Here is a 6,111-nt window from a genome sequence, read left to right as displayed (position 1 = left end):
TTTTTATCCTTTGCAGGGGACACACGTAGCTTTCGTCTTCAACACGTTAATTCCATCTTTTCTCCTGATAAAGTCGTACTGTAGCTCCACACACTTTGTTTAGTGGGTAAGTTTCTTCCAGAGTAGTCTGTCCTTTCAAGAATCTTCAATTTTTTATTGTGTGGACATCTAGTGGGCTCAGGCGTGAAAGGGAATTTGGGTTGCGGAGGGAAGTGTTCTAGGATAGTCCAAGCAGCTGTGCAAAGACCCTCTGCCAGGGTGGCATAGTGGTTATTCCATCTGCCTAGTGAGCAGCAGACCTGGGTTCAAATCCCAGCTTTGGTATAAATTTTCCTTCGTCGCTTCAGGCTGCGTATCTACATCGTAGATGTTTAAGACTTGAAAAGGCCTCTGGAAGTATTTAGTTTCGTTGTGCCTATAGTCTGCCCGTAAACTGAAGCGCGAGCGTGCGAGTCCCCACTCTGCCTACAGAGCTACGTCACAAGGCGCTTCTGCAGGCTGTTTCACAACGTAGTAGCGGCCCTGCCACGGCGCGCTTTTAATCTGTGGCGACGCCCTGTACAGATAGGTCCCAGTTGCGTTTATTTTTAGACAAATGCATTAAGACCATAAGGAATACAAATGACGGCAGCTTCTTCCGAAACACAACATTATAGAGTAAATAATTGTTGTGACTTGACCAGACAGCCAAGTCACTATGAGAGGAAGCCGAAAGGCACGCGTTTAAGCTCACGCAGGCTGGCGTGAGGTCTGGAACATTACAAGGAAATGAGAACTTAGGAAAACGGACGCAGTTGCTGTAATACTTAACTTTAATCCATAATTGTAGAACATCGCTCTTGATTGTACATGCTCCATAAAATAATATCAAATGCTATGGCGCCTTGCTAGGTCGTAGCAAATGACGTAGCTGAAGGCTGTGCTAACTATCGTCTCGGCAAATGAGAGCGTATTTGTCAGTGAACCATTGCTACGAACGTCGGCTGTACAACTGGGGCGAGTGCTAGTACGTCTCTCTAGACCTGCCGTGTGGTGGCGCTCGGTCTGCCATCACTGACAGTGGCGACACGCGGGTCCGACGTATACTAACGGACCGCGGCCCATTTAAAGGCTACCACCTAGCAAGTGTGGTGTCTGGCGGTGACACCACAATAATATTAACATAAGAACGAAAGTCAGGACTGTACAACAAACATAGAACCGAATGCCTGTTCATGTGAATGTATGTTCGTCTATTGCTATTCGTAAAACGAACCCCATATAATGCGAGCAATCTGTAGAATTTGAGGCTTTTTTTTACTTTGTGTTTCTACTAAAAGGTAGAAGTTTTCTTTGAAGGGCTGCATTGAAACTTAACAATTCTTACAAGACGATGATTGTTTAAAAAGTACCAGGAATTTATAATTTTGTTTGTTGTATCAATCCGATTTGCACTACTTTTTGTCACTGTCTCCGTAAACATGTCTGAAAAGTATGTGTACAATGTTATGCATATTGGGTATTTACTCTTTTGTCAGCTGTCAAGAAGGTTAATGTGTTTTGGTAGCATCAACGATTATTTGTCCTGTAAGAAAACAGATTAGAGAATCTGTATTAAATTTTTTATAAGAATGGAATAAAGTGTATGATAATTTCAGAAATGTTTAATATTACTTTTGGTGAGTCTTTAATGAGTAAACCAAGGGCATACAAGTGGTATAAACATTTCAAAGCAGGCCTTGAAGGACAGCGATTTTACAAGCGTGGATGAGATTAAAAATGCACAGTTAAGAGACCCATAAACTATTCCGAGGAAACACTTCCTAAAGTGTTTCGGGAATTGCAAAAAGCACTGCCAGTAGTGTATAGTATGTAATGAGGATTGCTCTAGATTAACAACCAAAGTTCTTACCAAGAAATAAAAATTAATGTGTGAACGCACCTCGTATGTCAAACCTCTTACTTAGATGTGCAGAATCGGTGTACATGTTTCGAAGGAAATTTCAGCAGTGTTTAGAGGAGCTAATGCGCACGTGTTTTAAGCAATATGTCTTAGAACCAGGTGTGTAGTAACCGAGATAGAGATATAGTGACAGAATACATTCAAATGCTGCTGTTCCACAAGCATCAAAGGTTTTACGTGACTGTGAAACTGTGTATAACGATGGGTTTCCTCCCAAAATTATTAGTTTTCTTTCGTGACGAGCCGGCCGAAGTGGCCGTGCGGTTAAAGGCGCTGCAGTCTGGAACCGCAAGACCGCTACGGTCGCAGGTTCGAATCCTGCCTCGGGCATGGATGTTTGTGTTGTCCTTAGGTTAGTTAGGTTTAACTAGTTCTAAGTTCTAGGGGACTAATGACCTCAGCAGTTGAGTCCCATAGTGCTCAGAGCCATTTTTTTTTCGTGACGATTCCGGTAAATGACGCGGCTTATTACCGCGTTCCTTCCTTAACCGTCCTGTTGTGGCGAGGCTGACCCTTGGATAAAATTGCAGCCGTTTGATTTGGATTGGTAGTATTAGCCAACAGATCTTTTTGTGTCGGCTCTTTAAGACACGTTGTAATAACATTAGAGACGATCGAACGCTCGTTACTCCGCAAATACCTCCTCTTCTTCGTATTCTGCACATTTTCTTGCAACACTTGGGCTTGCCATAGATACTGCGCTATTGAAGCCTAAATGTTTCTTTCGATACGTTGACGACACATTCATCATTTGGCCACACGGACGCGAGAAATTAGACGAGTTATTGGAACACCTCAATGGCATCAACAGTAATATCTTGTTCACTATGGAGGTGGAAAAAGATAATGCATTGAACTTCCTCGACGTCCTTGTCCAACGTAAACGAAATGGGTGCCTTGGCCACAGCGTCTACAGAAAACCCACCCACACAGACCTGTACCTGCATGCTACCAGCCATCATCATCCAGCACAGAAGAGCACAGTATTGCAAACATTGGTGCATCGTGCAAGAGTAATATCAGACGACGACAACCTGCCCCACGAACTGAGCCACCTACGCAAGGTTTCCAGGAATAACTGGTACAGCACCCATCAAGTGAAAGAAGTGATTTCTGGGAAATACCAGAATAAGACCAGCGACGAAGAACAGGAAAAGAAACTTGCTTTGCTGCCATTCTGTGGCTCTGTGACGGGCAAGATAAGTCGCCTGTTGAAAAGACACAAGATCAGATCGATCTTCAGGCCTCCAACGAAAATCCATCAATTACTGAGACCAGTTAAAGACGCTGTAGGTCTCAGAACACCTGGAGTATACGAAATACCTTGTGAGTGTGTCCAGAAGTACATCGGACAAACAGTGCGCACTGTGGAACAACGCAGGAAAGAACATGAGAGGTATTATCGCCTACGCTATCCAGAGAAATATGCGTTAGCTGAGCATGCGTTAGAAAACGGTCACCACATAAAATTTGGCGATACCTCTGTCGTGGCTCGCACTAACGGCTTCTGGGACAGTTTAATACGGGAAGCTATTGAAATAAAAATTACCACAAACACCCTGAATAGAGACGCCGGCTAACAGCTCAGCGCTGCGTGGGATCCAGCGATCGCGCGGTTGAAGAGGGCGCATCGAACGCCGACTCAAAACATGCCCATATATGGCAATGTCATGGGCACCAGTGACGTCACAGCCGGCAGCTAGCGTATATAAGGGCGCACCAACAGCCCACTGGCAGTCATAACAATTGACAATGGCCAAGGAGTGCTTGGCCGAAAGCTCGTGTAGTTTTAACCAATTGACGGGGTTGGAAACCCGAGAACATTTTATTCAACGGTGCTAATCGTTTGCAGTATTTTTATTAATGCTTGTGATATCCCCTAAGCTATAGTTTCTGGAACCATTAAATAAACATCTACCCCGAAACATTAGAGAATTTATTTGTACGCAGGAAACACGGTTGTAGAAGTGTAGCAGTGTGTGGGTGTGTTGGTCGGTCGGCCGCCCACGTGTTCCTCAGCCAAGAGCGGGACTCGCGGTTTCCTGCTGCAGGTACGCCGTGTGGCGGTGGCCAGGGAGGGGGAGGTCAAGGGGAGGAGGTGGGCGCCGTGGAGGGGAGACAGCGCGTGACCTCAATCAAGGCAGGCCTCGGCTCGCCTAGTGAATGGCAAGGCGCTGCTGGCGGGAGTCGCAGGCCAGCAGGCGGGGGCGGACCGGTTCCGGAGGCGGCGGCGGAGGCGGCGGCGCTCGATACGTCACACTCTGCGCTGACGGCGGCGGCGCGAGCGGCCGTCGCCACGCCGCTACTCGGAATAGCTCTCGGCCTGATAGTGAACACTGAGAATTTAATATTGGAGAATAGAATATATAATACACTACTGGTCATTAAAATTGCTACACCAAGAAGAAATGCAGATGATAAACGGGTATTCATTGGACAGATATATTGTACTAGAACTGACATGTGGTTACATTTTCAAGCAATTTGGGTGCATACATCCTGAAAAATCAGTACCCACAACAACCACCTCTGGCCGTAATATCGGCATGGTTCACCTGGGCATTGACTCAAACAGAGCTTGGATGGCGCGTACAGGTACAGCTGCCCATGCAGCTTCAACACGATACCACAGTTCATCAAGAGTAGTGACTGGCGTATTGTGACGAGCCAGTTGCTCGGCCACCATTGACCAGAAGATTTCAGTTGGTGAGATATCTGGAGAATGTGCTGGTCAGGGCAGCAGTTGAACATATTCTGTATCCAGAATGGCCCGTACGGGACCTGCAACATGCGGTCGTGCATTATCCTGCTGAAATGTAGGGTTTCGCAGGGATCGAATGAAGGGTAGAGCCACGGGTCGAAACACATCTGAAATGTAACGTCCACTGTTCAGAGTGCCGTCAATGCGAAAAAGAGGTGGCCGAGACGTGTAACCAATGGCACCCCATATCATCATGCCGGGTGATAGGCCAGTATGGCAATGCCGAATACACGCTTCCAATGTGCGTTAACCGCGATGTCGCCAGACACGGATGTAATCATCATGATGCTGTAAACGGAACCTGGATTCATCCGAAAAAATGACGTTTTGCCATTCGTGCACCCAGATTCGTCCTTGAGTACACCATCGCGCGCGCTCTTGCCTGTGATGCAGCGTCACGGTTAACCGCAGCCATGGTCTCCGAGCTGAAAGTCCATGCTGCTGCAAACGTCGTCGAACTGTTCGTGCAGATGATTGTTGTCTTGTAAACGTCCCCATTTGTTGACTCAGAGATCGAGACGTGGCTGCACGATCCGCTACAGCCATGCGGATATGATGCCTGTCATCTCGGCTGCTAGTGATACGAGGCCTTTGGGATCCAGCATGACGCTCCGTATTACCCTCCTGAACCCACCGATTCCATATTCTGCTAACAGTCATTGGGTCTCGACCAATGCGAGCAGCAATGTCGCGATACGAACAACCGCAGTCGCGATAGGCTACAATCCGACCTTTATCAAAGTCGGAAACGTGATGGTACGCATTTCTCCTCCTTACACGAGGCATCACAACAACGTTTCACTAGGCAACGCCGGTCAGCTGCTGTTTGTGTATGAGAAATCGGTTGGAAACTTTCCTCGTGTCAGCACGTTGTAGGTGTCGCCACCGGCGCCAACCTTGTGTGAATGCTCTGAAAAGCTAATCATTTGCATATCACAGCATCTTCTTCCTGTTGGTTAAATTCCGCGACTGTAGCACGTCATCTTCGTGGTGTAGCAATTTTAATGGCCAGTAGTGTATGAATTATGTTCCTTGAAATTATTATCGCTATTTTTGTCTAAAGATTTATTGTAAAGAGCTGGTCTCTTTTCAGTTTCTTCAAAAAGTAATTCTGTAGCAACCACTGGTAATATACACTGGTGATCCAAAACGTTATGACTAACTACTCAAAAGCGTATTGGTCCACTTGTGGAACGCAGTTCAGCAATGAGTCTTCGTGACATGACGTCTACACAGAAGCCACGCACTTCCCGTAATTGACGGGCGGTTGGTCTGTGGGCACGGAGCTAGCGCCCGACAGCGTCCCAGTCGGGCTTCATCAGATTCAGATAACGCAAATTTGATGGCCAAGACATCAGTTCACTATCACGCTCCTCAAACCATTACAGCACGATTCTGCCCTTGTGAC

At 46.7% G+C, this 6,111-nt stretch overlaps 1 non-coding gene across 1 annotated transcript; it reads left to right on the top strand.

Annotated features, from left to right (window-relative positions):
• The first annotated feature begins 252 nt into the window (after positions 1 to 252).
• Positions 253 to 324, top strand: Trnat-agu. The gene has a single exon. It is a non-coding gene; the product is annotated as a tRNA-Thr (tRNA).
• Positions 325 to 6,111: the final 5,787 nt, after the last annotated feature.

The sequence above is a fragment of the Schistocerca americana genome, chromosome 8 (genome assembly GCF_021461395.2).
Source record: "Schistocerca americana isolate TAMUIC-IGC-003095 chromosome 8, iqSchAmer2.1, whole genome shotgun sequence".
In the NCBI taxonomy this organism is placed as follows: Eukaryota; Metazoa; Arthropoda; class Insecta; order Orthoptera; family Acrididae; genus Schistocerca; species Schistocerca americana.
Note: the sequence above shows the minus strand (reverse complement) of the source record. Positions and strands in the feature narration are given on the sequence as shown.